Source organism: Panthera pardus, unplaced genomic scaffold, assembly GCF_024362965.1.
Source record: "Panthera pardus isolate Hobbes unplaced genomic scaffold, ASM2436296v1 HiC_scaffold_13, whole genome shotgun sequence".
NCBI classification, from domain to species: domain Eukaryota; kingdom Metazoa; phylum Chordata; class Mammalia; order Carnivora; family Felidae; genus Panthera; species Panthera pardus.
Genome location: NW_026526688.1, coordinates 126081331 through 126102409, shown reverse-complemented (window position 1 = coordinate 126102409; position 21079 = coordinate 126081331). Strand labels below are relative to the sequence as shown.

Here is a 21079-nt window from a genome sequence, read left to right as displayed (position 1 = left end):
TTCATTTATGGGAACCTCAACTGATTAGGTCGCCCATGGGCTCCCTTTGACCCACCTCACGTGTGCCTAGACTGTGTCTAGAAATATTCTATCTGCATTTTATTTGCCTTAAGCCAGCCTTCTGTGGTTAGCATTGAGCAGTCTTGTAACAGTTGTTCCTGATGACATCCTGTCACCTCTGGTCAGTCCAGCCAGAGCTTTATTCTGTTACCAGAGACTTGTCCTTGAGTTCTGACCACCTTACCAAATGATCCTCAATCTACTTTTCTAGTTTCATCTGGGCCACTCTACTCTTCTTCGCCTTTTCACCTGAGTATTTTCTATTCTCCAAACACCTTTGAATAGGTTGGATCTTCTACCTGAACTTTCCTCTCTTTTGCTTTTCTGAATCTTATCTGTACTTCATGACTGAATTCTGACTTCATAACCTCATGTATGTCACTTATTGTCTATGCCTTATTGCCTTAAAAATTGTAATAGAAAACACAACATAAAATTTACCATTGTAACCATTTTTAAGTGTACCATTCAGTAGTGTTAAGTATATTTACATTGTTTTGCAGCAGATCGTCACAACTTTGTCATGTTGCACAACTGACACTGTACTTACTAAACAGCGCCCATCTCTGCCCTGCCACGCGCTAACAACCACCATTCGATTTTATGCGTTTGACTACTTTCAATAACTCATCTAAGTGGAACCATACAGGATTTGTCTTTTTGTGACTGGCTTATGTCACTTTGTATAATATCTTCAAGGTTCACCCATGTTGTAGCACGTGACAGCATTTCCTTCTTTTTTAAGGCTGAAAATATTCCATTGTCGGTATATACCAAATTTCATTTATCCCTTCATTTTTCTGTGGGCATTTGGGTTGCTTTCACTTACATGGCTATTGTGGAAAATGCTGCTATTGTGAACATGCATATGCAGATAATTCTTTGAGATCTTGCTTTCAGTTCTTTTGGATATACACCCAGAAGTAAGATTGCTGCTCATATGGCAGTTCTGTTCTATTTTAATTTTTAATGTTTTATTTATTTATTTTGAGGCAGAGAAAGAGAGAGAGAGAGAGAGAGAGGAGGGGGAGAGAGAATCCCAAGTAGGCTCTACAACTGTCAGCTTAGAGCCTGATGGCGGGACTTGATCTCATGAATCATGAGATCAAAACCTAAGGCAAAATCAAGAGGTTGGATGCTCAATTGGGGCACCTGCGTGATTCAGTCAGTTAAGTGGCCAGCCAGCTCAGGTCATGATCTCACAGTTCATGAGTTCGAGTCCTGTGTCAGTCCCTGTGCTGACATCTCAGAGCCTGGAGTCTGCTTTGGATTCTGTGTCTCCCTCTCTCTCTGCCCCTCCCCAGCTGGCACTCTGTCTCTGTCTCTCTCAAAAATAAATAAACATTAAAAAAGAAAAAAAAGACTTGGACATTTAACCGACTGAACCACCCAGGCACCCCTGGTAACTCAATATTAAATTTTTGGGGGACCTGCCATATTGTTTTCTATAGTGGCTGGACTATTTTATATCAGGTGTTCAAATTTCTCCACATCCTCTCTAACATTTAGTTTTAGTTTTTTTTTTTTTTAATTGAAGTATAATTGACATGTTACATTATATTAGTTTCAGGTGTACAGTATGATGATTTGATATTTGTATATGCTATGAAATGATGACAAGAAACCTAGTTACTATCCATCACCATACAAAGTTACACAAGTTTTTTTTTTTTTCCCTAGTGATGAGAACCTTTAAGATTTACTCTTTTGGCAACTTTCAGAAATACACTATGACATTATTGACTAGAGTCACCATGCTGTATATTACATCCCCATGACTTACTTATTTTATACCTGGAAGTTTGTACCTTTTCGCCTCTTCATCCATTTCATCCATCTCCCCCATTCGCCCTTCCTGCTGGCAACCACCATTCTATCACCTCTGTCTATAAGTTTTTTTTTTTAATGTTTATTTTTTATTTTTGAGAAAGGGAGCATGAGTGGGAGAGAGGCAGAGAGAGAGGGAGACAGAGGATCTGAAGTGGGCTCTACACTGAGAGCAGAGAGCCAGACATGGGGCTCCAACTCACGAACCATGAGATCATGACCTGAGCTGAAGTCAAATGCTTAACTGAGCCACTCAGGTGCCCGTGTTTTGTTTGTTTTTTAAAAAATTCTACATACAGGTTAAATCATATGGTCTTTGACTTGTTCTGTCTTATTTCACTTAGCATAATATCCTCAAGGTCCATACATATTGCTACAAATGGGAAGATTTCATTCATTTTTTAAGGCTGAATAGTATTTCACTGTGTGTGTGTGTGTGTGTGTGTGTGTGTGTGTGACATGGGTGTGTATGATATATAATGTATATTATGTAATGTACATTGCATCTTCTTTGTCCATTTATCTGTAGATGAATACTTAGGTTGCTTCCATATCTTGGCTGTTGTAGATAATGCTGCAGGGAACAAAGGGGTACATATATGTTTTATAAGTAGTGTTTTTGTTTTTTTGTTTTGTTTTTTTAATTTTTTTAATATGTATTTTTGAGATTAGAGAAGGAGAGAGAGACAGTGTGTGAGCATGGGAGGGGCAAGAGAGAGAGAGACACAGAATCCGAAGCAGGCTTCAGCCTCGAGCTGTCAGCACAGAGTCCAACACGGGGCTTGAACTCATGAACCATGAGATCATGACCTGAGTCATAGTCAGAGGTTCAACCAACTGAGCCACCCAGGCGTCCCATGTTTTCTTTGTATATATACTCAAGAGTGGAATTTGCTGGGTCATATAATAGTTCTATTTTTAATTCTTCAGGAACCTCTATGCTGTTTGACATAATGGCTATATCAATTTACATTCTACTTTTTGGTGGAGTCTTTAGGGTTTTCTATATATGAAACCATGTTGTTCACAAACAGTGATAGATTTACTTCTTTTTGATTTTGGTGCCTTTTATTTCTTTTTCTTGCCTAATTGTTTTGGCTAGGACTTCTGATTCTATATTGAACAGTAGTGGTGAGAGTGGGCATCCTTGGCTCGTTTCTGATCTTAGAGGAAAGACTTTTATCTTGTTGAATATGATGTTAGCTGTGGGCTTATTAGATGGCTTTTATTATGTTGAGGTATGTACCCTCTATACCCACTGTGATGAGAGTTTTTGTCATAAATGGATGTTTGGTTTTGTCAGTGCTTTTTCTGCATTTGTTGATATGATCATGGGATTTTTATCCTTTATTTTGTTAATGTAGTATATCACTTAGTGTAGTATGTATAGTTAATGTATTAATAGATTTGCAGCTGTTGAACCATCCTTGTATCCCTGAATGAATCCCACTGGATTATCGTGTATTGTTGAATCTTCTTTAATGTATTGTGGAGTTTGGTTTGCTAATATTTTGTTAGGAATTTTTTACATCTGTGTTCATCAGGTATATTGGCTTGTGTTTTTGTTGTTGTTGTTGTTGTTGTTGTGTGTGTGTGTGTGTGTGTGTGTGTGTGTGTGTGTTTTGGTGGGGGGTGTCCTTGTCTGGTTTGAGTCCTAGGGTAATGCTAGTCTTATAACATGAGTTTGGAAGCATTCCCTCCTCTTCTGTTTTTGGAAGAGTTTGAGAAGGATAGATATTACATTTTCTTTGAATGTTCAGTAGACTTCATCAGGGAATTGTCTGGTTCTGGACTTCTGTATGTTGGGAGGTTGGGAGGTTTTTGATTTACTGATTCAGTCTCCTGGATAGTCTCTATTTCACTTAGTTTCACTCTGATCTTTGTTATTTCCTTCCTTTTACTAACTTTTGATTTCATTTGTTGTTTTTATAGTTTCTTTAGTGGAAAGTTAAGATTGTTTATTTGAGATGTTTGTTTCTTGATATAGGCTTGTATTGCTATGAACTTCCCTCTCAGAACTATTTTTACTGCTTTCCATAGAGTTTGGTATGTTGTATTTCCATTTTCATTCATCTCAAGGTATTTTTTAATTTCTCCTTTGATTTCTTTATTGACTCATTTGTTGTTCAATAGTATGTTGTTTAACCTCCACATATTTGTGACTTCTCATTTTTCCTATTGTAATCGATTTCTAGTTTCACAACATTGTGGTTGGAAAAGATGCTTGATATAAGTTCAGTCTTAAATTTATTGAGACTTGTTTTGTGGCCTAATATATGATCTGTCTTGGAAATTATTCCACATGTACTTGAGAAGAATGTTTATTCTGTTGCTTTTGGTTGGAACATGCTGTACATATTAAGTTTATCTGGTATCGTGTTGTTTAAGGCCAATTTTTCCTTATTAATTTTCTGTCTGGGTGATTTATTCAATGATTTAAGTGGGTATTAACTCCCTTACTATTGTATGTCTGTCAATTTCTTTCTTTAGATCTGTTAATATTTGCTATATATGTTTAGGTACTCCTATGTTGGGTGCATAAGTATTTATAAATATTATATCCTCTTGTGGGGTTGGGCACTTCATCATCAAAGACCCTTCTTTGTCTTATTGTAGTCTTTAGTTTGTTTGTTTTTTTTAAATAGACTTCACGGCTAGCATGGAGCCCAATGTGGGGCTTGAACTCATGACCGTGAGATCAAGACCTGAGCTGAGATTAAGAGTCGGAACCTTAACTGACTAAACCACCGAGGTGCTCCGACAGTCTTTATTTAAAAGCCTATTTTGTCTGTTATAAGTAAGATACCTCAGCTTTCTTCTGGTTTCTATTTGCATTAAATTTTTTTTCTATTACTTTGCTTTCAGTCTGTATGTGTCCTTATCTCTAAAGTGAGTCTCTTATAGTTCATTTACCTTTAATGTGATTATTGATAGGTATGCACTTATTGCCATTTTGGGAATAGTTTTCTTGTTTTGTAGTTCTTCTCTGTTCCTTTCTTTTTCCCTTGCTCTCTTTCCTTGTGATTTGGTGACTCTTTAGTGTTATGTTTAGATTCCTTTCTCATTATCTTTTGTACTATCTACTATAAGTTTTTGCTTAGTGGTTACCATGCAGCTCACATATAACAGCTATTTATATAGTAGTCTATTTTAAGTTGATAGCAACTTAAGTTTGAATTCATTCTAAAACTCTGCATTTTTACTCCTCCTTCCACCACATTTTATGTTTTTGTGTCACATTTTACAGTTTTTGATTTTGTGTAACCCTTAACTTCGTATAGGTATTTTTACCACTTTTCATCTTTTAACTTTCATACTGGCTTTATAAGTGATTAATCTACTACTTTTGCTAGTGAGGTTTATACTTTCATGTTTTCTGGTTACTAATTAATGCCTTTTTCCTATCTTAAAGACGTCCCTTTAGCATCTCTTATAAGGCCAGTTTAGTGGCGATAAACTCTTTTATCTTTTGCTTATCTGGAAAACTCTTTTATCTGTCCTTTAAACCTGAATGATAACCTTGTCAGGTAGAGTATTATTGTTTGGAAGTTTTTTCCTTTTAGTACTTTGAATATATCGTGCCACTTCCTTCTGGACTGTAAAGTTTCTGCTTAAAAATCTGTTGATGATTTTACGGGGGTTCCCTTATCTGTAACAAGTTGTTTTTCTCTAGCTGCTAGTAGGATTCTCTCTCTGACTTTTGACATTTTAATTATAATGTATGTTGGTGTGGATCTGTTTGGATTCATCTCTTTTGGAACTTTATGGGATTCTTGGATCTGGATGTCTGTTTCCATCCTCAGGATAGGGAAGTTTTCAGCCATTATTTATTCAAATAAGTTTTCTGTTCTTTCTCCATTTTCCTTCTTGGACCCCTGTAATGTGAATGTTATTCTGCTTCATGTCTCATAGGTCCCTTAGGATAGTTTCACTTTTGAAGTTACCTTTCCTTTTGTTGCCCTGTTTGGGTGTGTTCTACTGCCCTGTCTTCTAGGTCTCTGATCCTTTTCTGTGCTTCATCTGGTCTGTTGTTGAACCCCTCTAGTTTATTTTTCATTTCAGTTATTGTATTCTTCAGTCTATGATTTTTGTCTGGTACTTTCTTATATTTTCTATCTCTTTAAGTTCTCACTGTGTTAATCTATTCTTCTCTCCAGTTTGGTGAGCATCTTTTATGATCATTGTTTTGAACTTTTTATCAGGTAAATTGCTTATGTCTGTTTTGTTAAGATTTTCTTCTGAAGTTTTTATCTTGTTCTTTTGTTTGGAACATATTTCTCTGTTGCCTCATTTTGCTTGACGCTCTGTGTTTGCTTCTATGTATTCAGTGAAATAGCTACCTCCCCCAGTCTTGAAGGGGTTGCCTTGTGTAGATTAACATTGTCATTCAACTTTGCCCTGACTTGGTGATTGTCACAGCAGCCAAATTTATTCTTGATAGGTCCCAGTTGTTGAGTGACCTGTCAGTTTTCCAAAGTTCAGGATCTCAGTCACTTTTAAGCTGATTAGAAGCCAGACCCTCTCAGCTAGCAGCTTTTAAAGTGTTCAAATACATAAAGTCCTGTGGGGCCACAGTTGTGAACCCTGCTGTCTTCCAGACCAGGTGATGTGGAGATGTCTGCTGAGCAACAGTTGGAAAAATCAGGGCATCGGATGAGTGTGTAAGCTCCTTTCTGGGAGGTACTGATGACATATAGTGAAACCAAGGGAAAACACAGACAGTGTCTCCTGGCCTACTTTCCCTGAGAGCATCTTCATAGTCTCTAGATATCTGGCAAAACTGAGGCCTGCTCCTTAGGCTGAAATTCCAGGACAAGTAAGTAGTCCTTTTTCACAGATACACTGGGGACGTGTGTCAGTCTGCCATCTGTGCACTGCCCTGGGGGTGGAAGCCTGCAAAGAACTGTCTCTATGATTGTTACAGTCCCAGGGAATCCAGCCCTCCTGGCCACTAGAGCCAGGTGATCAGAGTGTCCCTCATATGGACTATGTGTGCCCTGCTGGCTTTAGCAAGGCAGAGGAAGAACACTAGATTAGAATGTGCCTGCTGGCTTTAACAGGGCAATGGAAGGGTGCAGGGACTGTGTGTGCCCCCAGCACTAACAAGGTAGATGGAGAGAGCAAAAATGGCACCCACCAGTGCTTCTGGCATATGCTTTAAGATTAGCAAATGAATTTCCTTCACATATGGTCCAGGTGATTTTCAAACTGCTGCCTTTATCCTGGGCCCTACGGCAAGTGAGTCTGTGTGTGAGCTCTTTAAGAGCAGGATCTTAGTTCGCTACAGCCTTCTGGACATAAGCCTTGTTGGTTTTCAGAGAGAGTCATTTTGAGGGCTGATGTCCCCAGTGAAGGTCCCAAGGGTTGGGGTTCCTCATGTGGAGCACAAACCCCTCACTCCATAGGGAGAAGCTCTGGATATGTGAGATCCTTCTCAAGTGTGGGTTGCTCTGCTGGTGTTGGGGTTTTGGTGAGACTGCATCTCTGCTTCTCCTACCTTTCTCAGTGTAGCCCTTTTATTGTTTGTTGTGAAGGAGCTGTAGCTAGTTTTCAGGTGTTTTTCAGAGGGAATTTTTCCATATATAGATATAGATTCAGTGTATCTGTAGGAGGAGGTAAATTCAGGATCTTCCTATGCCTCCATCTTGGGACACCTCTCTTTCCCCCACCCCTGCTTTGTTTTAATAGCAACCATCCCAATGGGTGTGAGGTGGTCTATCAATGTGGTTTCAACTTGCATTTCCCTAATGGTTAGTGATGTTGAACATCTTTTCATGTGCTTGTTGGCCAAGTCTTACTATCTTTGGGGAAATGGTTATTCAAGTCTTCTGCCCATCTTTTAATTGTTTTTTTTTTTAATTTTTTATTGCTGACATGTAGGAATTTTAATATTCTGAATACTAAACCCTTGTCAGATAAATAATTTGCAAATATTTCCTCCCATTTCAGTGTGTCTTTCCACAATGCTGATTGTGTTATATCTTGTGCAAAAGATTTGTAATTTTGGTATGGTTCGATTTGTCTATGCTTTTGTTGCCTGTGCTTGTGGTATCGTATCAAAAAATTCATTGCCAAATCATATCATGAAGCTTTGCCCCTATATTTTTTCCAGGATTTCTTGTTTTTCTTACATTTAGGCCTTTAATCCATTTTGAGTTAATTTTTGTGTAAAGGTCCCACTTCATTCTTTCACGTGCACATACGCAGTTTCCTCAGCACCATTTGAAGAGACTGTCTTTTCCTTACTGAGTAGTGTTGGATCCTTTGTTGAAGATCATTTGACTACATATGTGAAGGTTTATTTCTGAGCTCTTTATTATTATTATTTTTTTTAATTTTACTTATTTTGTGAGAGACAGAGAGCAAGTGAGTGTGAGCATGAGTGGGGTGGGGCAGACAGAGGAAGAGAGAGAGAGAATCCCAAGCAGGCTTAGTGCTCTGCTCTGCACAGAGCCTGATGCTGGGCTCAATCTTACGATGAGATCATGACCTGCTGAGCTCTTCATTCTGTTCCATTAGTTGATATGTCTGTCTGTGTACATTTGTAGTATTGTATTGTGTTTATTAAAAAAAATCCACATATACGTGGACCCGCACAGTTCAAACTTGTGTTGTTCAAAGACCAACTGTACTTACTATCAAGAGGCTCAGCTGGCTGATATTCTGGGATAGTTGAATCCTACAAAATCTATATTCTGTCTGTGTTGGAATTAAAGGAATATAGCTGAATAGTGAAAATGAATTTTCACTACCAAATAAGCAAGTGAAGAAAACTAATTCAAGCAAGTCAGAAAACTTGTCATAATAAAAATACAAAATAAAAATTCTTAGAGATTTTTCTCTAAGAATATAAATAAAGATTCCTTAAAGAGGATAAGACCTATTCAGATATGGTATGAATTAAGATGTTTAACCAATTTCACACAAGCTTTTCTTCGGTGAATTTTTTAAAAAAATTAGTGATCTAGATTCTAAAATGTAAGAGCATAGCATATTTTTAAGGCCTTACTCAGTAAAAGATGTGTTTTTTAACATTTCTGAACACCCTGCTGAATGGAAGGAAATATGAATATTTTGTTTTGGCTGTCTATGAATTCAGTTCTCTAAGCAAGGAGAATATTTCATGTTTTAAATCATTTCAACATAAATAGGTAAGTTAATGAATGAATGGTTGACGTTCACTTTCTTCAAATTGCATACCTGTAGTGCTCCTTGTCATTGTCAATTCTAGATCATTGGTGTTGTATAGTGGTTTAAAATTCCTGAAATTGACATTGGTTGCTATTAGATATATTCTTATGATATAGTCACGGACATTTCCATCTGGAGACTTGGTTTTTGTTCTCGTGTCCGTCACTGGGTCATGAGCATTCTGTTCCTAGAGAGGGCAGATTACCATTTGGGACTAAGGCATGGAGTTTCTCTGAGGACTCAGTGTTGATGGTGGGAGCTGTCACTCCATCACATTACTAAAACTGAAAAGTTCCTGGGATCAAGCATGCAGTCTTCAGCCTAAGAGTATTGTTTGATCAGAACTGCTATTCTTTTGATTTACTGTTACTGTTTAGCCTCCATTCTTTGATGAGGTTTAGGTTTATATGAAAATGGCTGGGGGTACCTGGGTGGCTCAGTTGGTTAATTGTCCCCCTCTTGATTTCTGCTCAGGTCATGATCTCAAGGTTTGTGGGTTCAAGCCCTGCATCCGGCTCTGTGCTGGCAGGGTGGAGCCTGCTTGAGATTCTCAATCTCTCTTTCTCTGCCCCTCCCCACCCTCTCAAAAATAAATAAATAAACATTAAAAAAAAAGGGAAAATGTCTGAAAGACACTGGGCATACTAATCTAAGCCGTGTTCTCTTCCTTTCAGTTTCAGGGAAGGTAACTAGTTTTTCACAGTCAAAAATGATTTTTTCCTGGATTCTCTTTTTAGGGGGAGAGAGCAAAAAAAAAAAGCATCTTATGATTTGGATATTCGTGCTTGATTTTAAGGCTTTGACAAATTAAATATACTACTTGTATTCTTTGACAGACACAAGGGACAGTGTGCTTTTTAGAAAAAGGGATTATTGTGGGAAGATAAAAATGAAAGGAAATAATAATTTGCTTTTTGGAAGTTGTAAGATTGGGTAATCCACTCCAAATCAAAATTCCTGGCATATAGTAGGCACTCAGTATTTGTTTGTACAACAAATACATTTTAAATGTAAATTAGACCTTGAGAATTATCTAATCTGCTTCATTAATCACACTGAGGCTAACATTCATCATTGAGTATTAGGCATTTTTGAAACACTCTGACTTTTTACAAGTGAGGGGCTTGAAGTGCAGAGGAAATTAAGTAAGTCATCTAAGGCCAGGATGAAACCTGTTTATCAGTTCATCAGTTACCAGTTACTTACAAAGTTTACTGTGTACTAAAAATATGTTTCTAGGTGAACTGGTCTCACGTAGGCATTTCAGGCAAGACTGCCTACTGTATGTCAGCGTTTCAATTTGATGTTCTTTCTGGAGTCATGTGATTTATGTTGATTGTGCCATTTATTAATGAGTTTTGTATGTGATTTGAATGTTCTTAAACTTGTGGTAACTTTAAAACACAGGGTTAGTAGAAAGTAAATCAGCTAATTTCGTATATGGCATCATCATCTCATATGATTTTGTTTTCAAACTATTAAAATGTACTATTTTGTGAATGTAAATCAAGGTCTCATGATTTTGACTTAAACATAGTTGTATTCTAATAAAATTCTATGGTAACTTTATGTATGAAATGGGTTTTATTTTGCTTTGGGGTTATGGGAATCTGGTACTAATTCTGGCGGTCAAGTCACTTTGTTAATTTAATTTATATATTAATTTGTTTGCCTACATAATCTGATAACATTAGAATGGAAGATACTGTTATCTTATTTTTGACCTTATTGGACCACGCAAACATTTTGCTTCTAGTCATCTTTCTTGTTCTGTGTCTCTCTTGTTTATGTGGTTTAGCTGAAAAAACATGTTTCATACCTAACTAGTCTAATTGTAGTTTATACAGTTTTTCCTAGAATGGTATATTGGTAATATAAATACTCACAAAAGACTATGAAAATCTGGCTGTTTTTTAGAAAATGAACTTGGTTAGAAAAATGTTATTGTTCGTGCAGCTTTTATATTTACTCTTAGAAATCTGTGGCTACCCTTTTATTTAAGTAAAATTTTTGCTTTAAATAATATCCCCAAACTATAAGCTGACTGAGAGTTAATCCTTGCTTCTTTTTGGAAAGATGTCAGACATACTTCATATGCTGTCTGTAATTCTGTTACATATAGTACTATATTTTCTCCTGTTTATAAACTAAGAGCTCCAAAGTTAGGGTTTTGAGATGTTATAGTACAAATACACTCTACCCCTCCCAATTTTGTTATGTGTTATCATTGACTGCATTGAATTGGTAAAAGATCACTCACACTTTTCTCACTTTTCTCAAGCCAGTAGATTAAAACAAAGAGCAAGTCAGTTTTATCCCCTTTGTTGGCAGGGTGGAATTGAGCTAACTCTTTCTTAGATGTGAAAGCAAGGGAAGGTCATTTCATGCTTTGTTGATAAAAGTAAGGTCATAGTAATTATTAAGGAGTTTGGATGTTTGTTAGGGATCATTTTTACTTTTTGACATTCTGACTTTGTGGTATGCTGAAGTTAACAGAAAGATAATATATTTTATACGATGAATGGAATGTGCAATTGTTCCTTTAATTATCAGTAAAAACACATAAGATAAGGAAACTGGTATAAATCAACATGACAGAGTGGATGTGGATTTGTTACATAATGAGAAAGTAACTTGTGCCTTTCCTTTGAAATGTTGGCCGACACTCTTAGTCTTTTCATCAAACATTTACACATTTGGTAATAACCTTTCCCCAAATATTGCTGATATCATCATGATAACATTTTTCAGGTTAATACAAACTAGATTACAAAATTATGCTGTTTTCCAGCAAATCCAATCCATTATACTTTTGGGCTGATAGTTCTAGTTGGCTTCACTCATTTGAGACGACAAATGGGAAACAGGTGGTGTGGACTTCAGAGGCCTCAACCCTGAGTAGATTGCCACAGACCTTGGTGACTGTTCACTTGGAAACCTTTTCTAACCGGTTTGTCCTGTATGCATAGCTACTTCATATAATGTGCTAGGGTGTTCAAGCCATGTCACAAATGCTTCATATATATTTAGTTTATTCTTTAACATGATTCTTTGAGGACTGCTCTGTTCCCGTTTTATAGATGATAAAACTGAGCACTAGGAGGTTAAGAAAGCTGCCCAAGATTATGTGGCTAGTAGACGGTAGGGCTGCGATTAAATCATGACCCCGTGCTCTTAATCGCTATCCTGTACTGAAGACATACAACATTATTTGGACATTACTCTTTGGCAGTCCCTTGGTTATCACACATCAGCTCAGAGCTCTAGCTACAGATCCACATTTGTGGCCAAATCCTACCTTTATGTAAAATTCTGTATTTCACACATATCCCACGATTCTTGACAACCTTTTCAGTCAAAAACAAATACATAAAAATTATGTCTTTGGAAATATCAGTGTAATGACTCTTCTCCAATTTAATGTCCGCAGTTCTGTTCATGTTTGTAGAGATTTAAATTGTTGTAATGACAGGTAAAGATAATATCCAATAAGAGAATATAATTTTAACCTTTTGATTAATGATCGATCATAGTTCCTTGTTTCCTTTTAAAAAATTGTTCTGGAGAATATTTGTGTCATTACTTCATATTTCCTAGAATATTTGCTCAGTATTATAAGATTAATGGTGAGTTCAATGAGGGGAAATCACTGCATAGTTCTTTGAAAGTGAAATATTTAGGAACATGAATTAGATACTTGTTGGAGTGATGAAGCTCATTTTCACAACAAGGCTTGTTATACAGGCAGGAAATGTTGGTCCTAAATCTTCTGAATGGAGAATATAGGAGGCCACAGAGCTCTGAAAACCTGTATGTAAGGGCTTTGTAATTTTCAAGATTGCTTTATATTATGCTTCTATTTAAAGGCTCAGAGATGCCAGTAATTGTTTAATTGTTATGTTTTTATAGTTTTCTGTAAAATTATACTCTGCTAAAGGTAAGCTCCCTTCTGTCTGCTTTGTTTCCAAAGATGGCACCATCTATTTGGTGGCAATTAACTGAATGATAGACCGAGTACAGGGAGGAAATAAGGCTCTAAAAGCTTTCAGACCTCTCACCAATTGCACCCAAAGTGAAGAAACACCTCTCTAATGTGAGACAAAGTGTTAGATGAGGAAAAAGTACAGTTTAAAATGAATTAACAACTCTTAAGGATCTGGGGGTCAGAGAATTTGCAAGGCAGTGTAGAGAAAGTGATATCTTAATGCAACTTGAAAAGAGGAAAATAATTTTTTACTGTGTGCCATAGTGAGATTGAGCCAGTTTATTTTCCGTGTGAAGAAAATAAAACCTTAGATCAGAGAGGGTTGTGAACATTGCAAGATAAACTGCTTGATAATAACAATTCAAAGATATACTCTATTTTTCTTAAATCTTTTTACATAACAAATGAGTTGATAGAGTAAAAGTTACACTTCCTAATATGTTTGACTTTAATTTACTTTATCAAAATTTTTAATTCTTTAAATCATTACTAAATATGTTAGTAATGTTTTCAGAAACTTATTTCATATTTATGAGGTTCCATTGCTTGCTTGAAAATGATCATTTTAAAAGACAACATAATTTTAAGTAAGAACGCAGAAACAATGCACTAGGAGAAGTATTATTATCACTGTTTTTTGTCCTATTGATACAACTTTTTTTCTCCTGGGTTCAGTGTTTTAAGGTTAAATTTTCAACATGGTAAAGTCTAGAACCATACATTATGTCCTGGTACTTGACAACCTTCATTAACTTGGATATCTGAATCATGGGATTTTCCTCATGGGGAGAAATGGTGGGGGAGGAAGTCAGAAACCTGGTCTCGATCTGGTGACTGTCTCTTTCCAGAGGTTAGTATCAGGGGCTTGGGGTATGGTGTCACACATCTGCAGTACCAGAGTAAATAGTCTGGAAATGTTTCATCCATTTTTTGATTCATGCTCACAGTTGTTGACGGATTCAGATTTCAGACCCCAAAGGAGAGGGGTCTTTTACTAGGACTTGGGTTGAGATCAGAGAACTAATCAGATGGATTGGCTTCCGGGTTGGAATTTGCTGCTAGTCACTGAAACAGAATAAATCAGAAAAGCCGGGAGAACCCCAGCCTGTGGACTAGGTTCCCATAATTCTGCTGACAGAGAGGGTGTCTATAGGCTTCTTGCCTTAGAAATGAAATATATGATTAATCTAGAGCCCACCCCCAGTACGGAATGCTTTTAACTGTCTGGTTTTGTCAAGATATGCCAGAACAATCAGAGTGGGTTAGTCTGTAAAAATTGAAGTTTTAACTTCATTCATAAAACAGTGATATCAAGAAAAGTAGAAACTGAAAGGCATACATATATTTCCAGAGATACCAACTATCAAATGTATTGAATTTCACATATTTTCTAGAAATATAATATTTAATAGGACAATTAAAGCAATATTTTATTAGTGAAAACAATCCATGCTTACGGTAGAGTTAGCAGAAGGTAATTCTACCACCTCAATATTAGCATTTTTTTTAATGTTTGTTTTATTTTTGAGAGAGAGAGTGAGCGAACAGGGGAGGGGCAGAGAGAGAGGGGAACAGAGGATCTGAAGTGAGCTCTGTGCTGATGGCAGAGAGCCCAATGCAGGGCTTGAACCCAGAAACCAAGAGATCGTGACCTGAGCTGAAGTCAGATGCTTAACAGACTGAGCCACCCAGGTGCCCTTAAACTATTTTTTTTCAAAGCATGCAAGGTGCTGTTAAAGTATGTGTATTTGTCAGTTGCTAAAAAACAGAATTTTCCTAGAAGGAAAGCCTTTCTTTAAAACAGTTGAACTCTGTGTATAGGTGTGATAGGTTCTCATTCAGTAACTGGCAGAATTTCAGACACTACTTAAAAAAATTTTTTGTAACATTTATTTACTTTTGAGGGACAGAGAGATGGAGCATGAGTGGGGCGGGGGGGGGGGGGTGGGTAAGAGAGGGAGACACAGAATCCAAAGCAGGCTCCAGGCTCCAAGCTGTTTATTAACATAGAGCCTGATGTGGGGCTCGGACACATGAACTGCGAGACCATGACCCGAGCTGAAGTCGGACACTCAGCTGACTGAGCCACCCAGGCGCTCATCAGAGAATACTTTTTAAATCATGGTCATCTCTATTTAGGCACACCTCTTTTTATTGCGTTTTGTGGACGGATATTGTGTTTTTACAAATTGAAGGTTTGTGACAACCCTGTGTGGAGCAAGTCTATCAGTGACATTTTTCCAATAGCATTTGCTCACTTTGTGTCTGTGTCACATTTTGGTACTTGTCGAAGTATTTCCAACTTTTTGACTATTTGTTATGGTGACCTGTGGGCGGTGATCTTTGTTATAACTACTGTAGTTGTATCAGGGCATCATGAACTACACCCATATAAGATGGTACAGTAATCTATAAACGTGTGTGTTCTCTCTGTTCCACCTATCGGCCATTTCCTGTCTCTCTTCCTTTCCATGACCTTCCTATTCTGTGAGACAGAGCAATATAGAAATTAGGCCGGTAAATAACCCTGCAAAGCTTTCCAAGTGTTCAAGTGAAAGGAGGAGTCACAGGTCTCTCACTTTAAATCAAAAGCTAGAAATGATTCATCTTAGGAAGGCATGTCAAAAGCCAAGATAGGCTAAAAACTAAGCCTCTTACACCAAAGTTAACCAAGCTGTGAATGCAGAGGTCAAGTTTTTGAAGGAAATTCAAAGTGCTACTCCAGTGAACGCAGAAATGATACGAAAGCAAAACAGCCTTATTGCTGATACAGAGAAAGTTTTAGTGGTTTGGATAGAAAATTGAACCAGCCCCAACATTCCCTTAAAAACTGAGGCTTGATCCAGGGCAACATCCTAACTCCCTTCAATTCTCTGAAGACTGGAAGAGGTGAGGAAGCTTCAGAAGAAAAGTTGGAAGCTAGCAGAAGTTGGTTCATAAGGTTTAAGGAAAGAAGCTGTCCCCATAACATACAAGTGCAAGATGAAGCAGCAAGTGCTGATGTAGAAGCCGCAGCAAGTTATCCAGAAGATCTACCTCATTCAGGAACGTGGCTACACGAAAGAACAGATTTTCAGTGTAGACAAAACAGCCTTCATTGGAAGAAGGTGCCATCTAGGACTTTCATAGCTAGAGAGAAGTCAGTGCTTGCCTTCAAAGCTTCAAAGACCAGGCTGGCCCTTGTTAGGGGCTAATGCAGCTGATGACCTTAAGGTGAAGCCAGTGTTCATTTACCATTATGAAAATTTTATGACCCTGAAGAATTATATTAAATCTACTCTACTTGTGTTCTGTGAATGGAACAATAGAACCTGCACATTAGTTTGCAACATGATTTACTGAATATTTTAAGCCTACTGAGGCCTACTGCTCAGAGAAAGAGATTCCTTTCAAAATATTACTGCTTATTGATCATGTAACTGGTTCAAGTGCTCTGATGGAGATGTACAATGAGATGGATGTAGTTTTCATCCCTGCTAACACAGCATCTGTTCTGTAGGCCATGGATCTAGGAGTCCTTTTGAATTTGGGTCTTAGTATTTAAGAAATGCATTTCATAAGGTTATGATTGCCATAGATAGTGATTCCTTTGATGGATCTGAGCAATGTCCACAGAGTGTTTCTTGAAGGGATTCACCCTTCTCCTAGGGGGGGCATCGGCCTGAGGGATGGCTCCATAGAGCTCATGGTGCACCAAAGGCTTCTGAAAGATGATGGACGATGGACATGGAGTGGGGTGCTGCTGCTGGAGGAGGGGTTGGGGCTGTGGGTGCAAGGGCACCACCTTGTGCCTCTGGACAAGGTCTAGACCATGGCCACTGGGCACTGGTTTCAGGCAGAGAAAGAGGTCCTGGCCCCACAGGTGGCCCCCTGTGGCACCTGTGGCCCCCTGCTGGCACCCCCTACCATCTGGAAGTTACCCCACACCAGCAGTTGTCAGGGCTGCACTGGGAGCTGCTTTCCTCCGTATGTCTACTCACACTGGCACACTGGGACCAGAAAATATCGCTGCTTTGCTTAGAGCACCAGTTCTGTAGGGGAGGATTCCAGCAACCTGAGCTCCTTGGTGACCTTGGATTGGAGAGACCTATTCTCCACCTTCACTGTCACCTACTTTCAGGAGACCATCCTGGCAGCCAACCAGCTCTAGACCAGTGCCTCCAGGCTTAAGTGGACAGCAAACAAGGGCCCGGGCCCCACACCTCAGCCCTCTTCCTCTTGGCTGGACCCTCCTGCCGTCACACTGGAGCCCATGGAAATCTGCATCTTCCTGGTTTCAGTCCAATGGGAAGAGTGTGGCTAGACATGCTGTTGGCAGGCAAATTCTCCCCCTCCTCTTGCTGCTGCTGCCGCCAACAAAAGCTATTAAAATGCTACTACCAAGACTTGGGTCAAGGAAAAAGAAATGGGAGACGGGTAAAAATGTCAATATTAAGGAGAATTTGGAAGAAGCTTATTCTAACCCTTATGAATGATCCTGGGGGGCTCAGTACTTGAGTGGAGGAAGTAACTGCAGATGTGGTAGAAATAGCAAGAGAACTAGAATTAGAAGTGGGGCTTGAAGATGGGACTGAATTGCTACAGTCTCATCATAAAGCTTGAATGGATGAGGATTTGCTTGTTACGGATGAGCAAAGAGTGGTTTCTTGAGATGGTACCTACTCCTGGTGAAGATTGTTGAAATGACAACAAAGGATTTAGTATATTACATAAACTTAGTTGATAAAGCAGCAGCAGGGTTTGAGAAGATGACTCCACTTTTGAAAGAAGTTTTACTGTGGGTAAGATAGTATCACGTGCTACAGAGAGATTTTTTGCGAAAGGAAGAGTCATTAGATGCAGCACACTTTGTTGTCATCATAAGAAACTGCCATAGCTGTTCCAGCCTTCAACAACCACCACTCTGATCAGCCAGCTTCCATCAAATTGAGGCAAAATCCTTCACCAGAAAAAAGATTACAGCTCACTGAAAGCTCAGAGGATGGCTACCATATTTTAACAATAAAGTATTTTTAATTAAGTTAGCACATTTTTAAGAAGCAATGCTGTTGCACACTTAATAGACTGCAGTATTATGGACACATAGCTTTGATATGCACTGTGGAACCAACAGATTCATCTGGCTTGCTTTATTGTGGTGGTCTAGAGCTGAATCTCTAGTATCTCTGAGATGTGCCTATAAATTCAAGGCAGAACAGCCAATTTGCTGTCAATACAATGAATCAAAATAATGTTTTATTTTTAAATTTTTATTATTAGAGAGAGAGAGAGTGAGTAAGTTGGGGGTGGGGGAGGATGGGCAGAGGGGGAGAGGGAGAGAGAATCCCAACCAGGCTCTATGCTCAGTGTGGAGCCCAGTGTGGGGCTCGATCCCACAACCCTGGGATCATGACTTGAGCCAGAGTCAAGAGTCAGGTGCTCAACCGACTGAGCCACCCAGGTGCCCCTCAAAATGATACTTTAATCAACTTTTGATGATAGAAGACCACCCTTTTTTCTTTTACAGGCTTGTGGGTGAAAAAGATGCAACACAAGAATTTGGCAGCGAAAGGAGCTGGGTTCTAGTTATAGGCTCAGGCAAATATTTTAATCTCTCTAGGCCTCCTTTTCTTCGGCAGTAACATAAGTCATTTATTTCACCTCAGCAATGGCTGCGGTCCCTTCCAGCACTAAAAATAATCTTTGTAAAATAGATCAAGATACCCTGAGTAGTTTGTAAGCGCAGTGAAGGACTCTTAAGGGTAAGAAAGTGTCTCAACCTTGGCTCTGCTCCTGACCAAATTTGTGAGGCTCTGAAAAATGCTCTTCTCTTTTCTAAAAGATTACAGTTCAGAACTCTGGATATTCCAGACTCAAAACTGTGTATTTTTATTTTGTTTTATTGTTTTAAGTTTGTTTTTTTATTTTGAGAGAGAGAGCACAAGAGAGAGAATGCATGCACATGGGGAAGGGGCAGAGAGAGAGAGGGAGAGAGAGTCCCAAGCAGGCTCTGCGCCATCATCACAGAGCCCAGTGCAGGGCTGGAACCTACCAACTATGAGATCATGACCTGAGCCAAAGTCAGCCGCTTAACCGACTGAGCCATCCAGGTGTCCATGGACTGTGTATTTTTTGTTTAATATATATTTTATTTTTGAGAGAGAGAGAGAGAGGGACGGGGCATGTGCAGGGGAGGGGCAGAAAGAGAGGGAGACACAGAATCCAAAGCAGGCTGTGCTGATAGCACAGAACCCGATGTGGGGCTCAAACTCATGAACTGTGAGATCATTACCTGAGCTGAAGTCGGATGCCTAACTGACTGAGCCACCCAGGCACCCCTGGACAGTGTATTTTTAAAAAGTTGCTATGTGAAGCCATTGGATAGGTTTGAACTGCTGTCATGAAAAGGGTCCTGTGTTGCTGTCTCTCACTGTTCTTTCTCCTTTGAAGGATTGAGGAGGAGGACCTCTTTCCATGGAATGTTTAATTTAAAAAAATTTTTGTTATAGAGGAAATTTTCTTAATAGCATGCAATGGGAAGTATGATAGTCTTTTCTGACAAGCAAGAACTATTGTATCATCAGATACATGTTTTCATATGGGGACACATATAGCTCTTCTTTATCTTGAAAATAAGTTTAGTTGTCTTCATCAGAGTTTAGTTTCAGGGTGGAGAATAGGAGTAGAGATGTACTAAGATTTAGCTGGAGCTTTGCCAATTTTCCTTTCCCCTTCATTGTTGTTGTTTGTCACAGTTTGCTTTCTACATGTTAGGTAGAACGCACTTAGCATACATTGTTTCATTTTATCTTGTCAACAACTCTTTACAGAAGAGTTGATGTATTTTTTTAAATGTTTCTTTTTGAGAGAGAGATAGAAAAAGAGAGACAGAACATGAATAGGGGAGAGGCAGAGAGAGGGAGACAAAGAATCTGAAGCAGGCTCCAGGCTCCAAGCTGTTAGCACAGAGCCTGATGCAGGACTTGAACCCACAAGCCGTGAGCTAAAGTCGAACGCTTAACCGACTGAACCATCCAGGAGCCCCTGTAGAATTGATATTTTAATTTGTTCCTTTTACAGATGGAGAAGATCAGAATCAGAGACTTTACCTGTTCCAGGATAACTTTACTAGAATCAGGGTGGGGATTTGAATTTAAGTCATTTTGACTTCGAATACTTTAAAAGATATAGTGTCTGTGGTTTTCAAAAAGGGATTTTCAGACCACAAGCTTCAAGGATTAGAAGTAAAATAAACTGGGGGCACCTGGGTGGCTCAGTCAGTTAAGCGTCGGATTCTTGATTTCAGCTCAGGTGATGATATCATGACCCGACATAAGATCAAGCCCCACATTGGTCTTTGAGCTCTTAGCATGGAACCTGCTTGGGATTCTCTTTCTCCCTCTCTCTCTGCTACTCCCCCACTCAAAATAAATGAACATTTCACAAAATAAACTGGTTTTTTTTTTTTAAACAGCACTTATCAGATATGATAATTATAAATATAGGAATTCATACGTTTAAAAAGTTAACATTTTTGCTGTGATTTGGTTGGCAATGCAGTTTGAGTGTATAGATCCTCACCTTCAGATTTGCTTACAGGTAGAATCACAACTGGCACCAGGCAAAATTGTGAGACACAGTGGGCTCTTTCCTCCTTTTCTTTGACCTCCTTGCCCTTCCTGTCATCCCGCCTTCCTCCCTCCCTGCCCCCTCCCATCTTGTCTTCTTCATCTTTTCCCTCCTCTGTCCTCTTCTCCTCCTTTGTCTTTCTCTTTGCCTTCCTCTTTCCTCCTTTCTCCTCCCCATTCTTCTAGTTCCCTTGGGTTTTTAGGCAGCACCCAGTTCCCAGTGCGGGATTCTGTCTTCCAGTCAGCCCTTCCTGGAAATGTTGCATAGAGATGCTGAGAAACTTGGAAAAGAGACTTAGAAAAGTAACTGTGTCCTAGTTCACCTCCCTTCTTCCACCGAAGAAAAAGGAACTGTGTCAGCTGGATTCCAGTCCAGAGCTCTTTCTTTTATAAGGTGATTGTGAATCTG

The 21079-nt window shown here is 38.8% G+C and overlaps 1 protein-coding gene across 3 annotated transcripts in view; it reads left to right on the top strand.

Annotated features, from left to right (window-relative positions):
- BMPR1B (bone morphogenetic protein receptor type 1B) overlaps positions 1-21079 on the top strand; it is a 422185-nt gene that overhangs the window by 103992 nt on the left and 297114 nt on the right. The window lies entirely within an intron of this gene.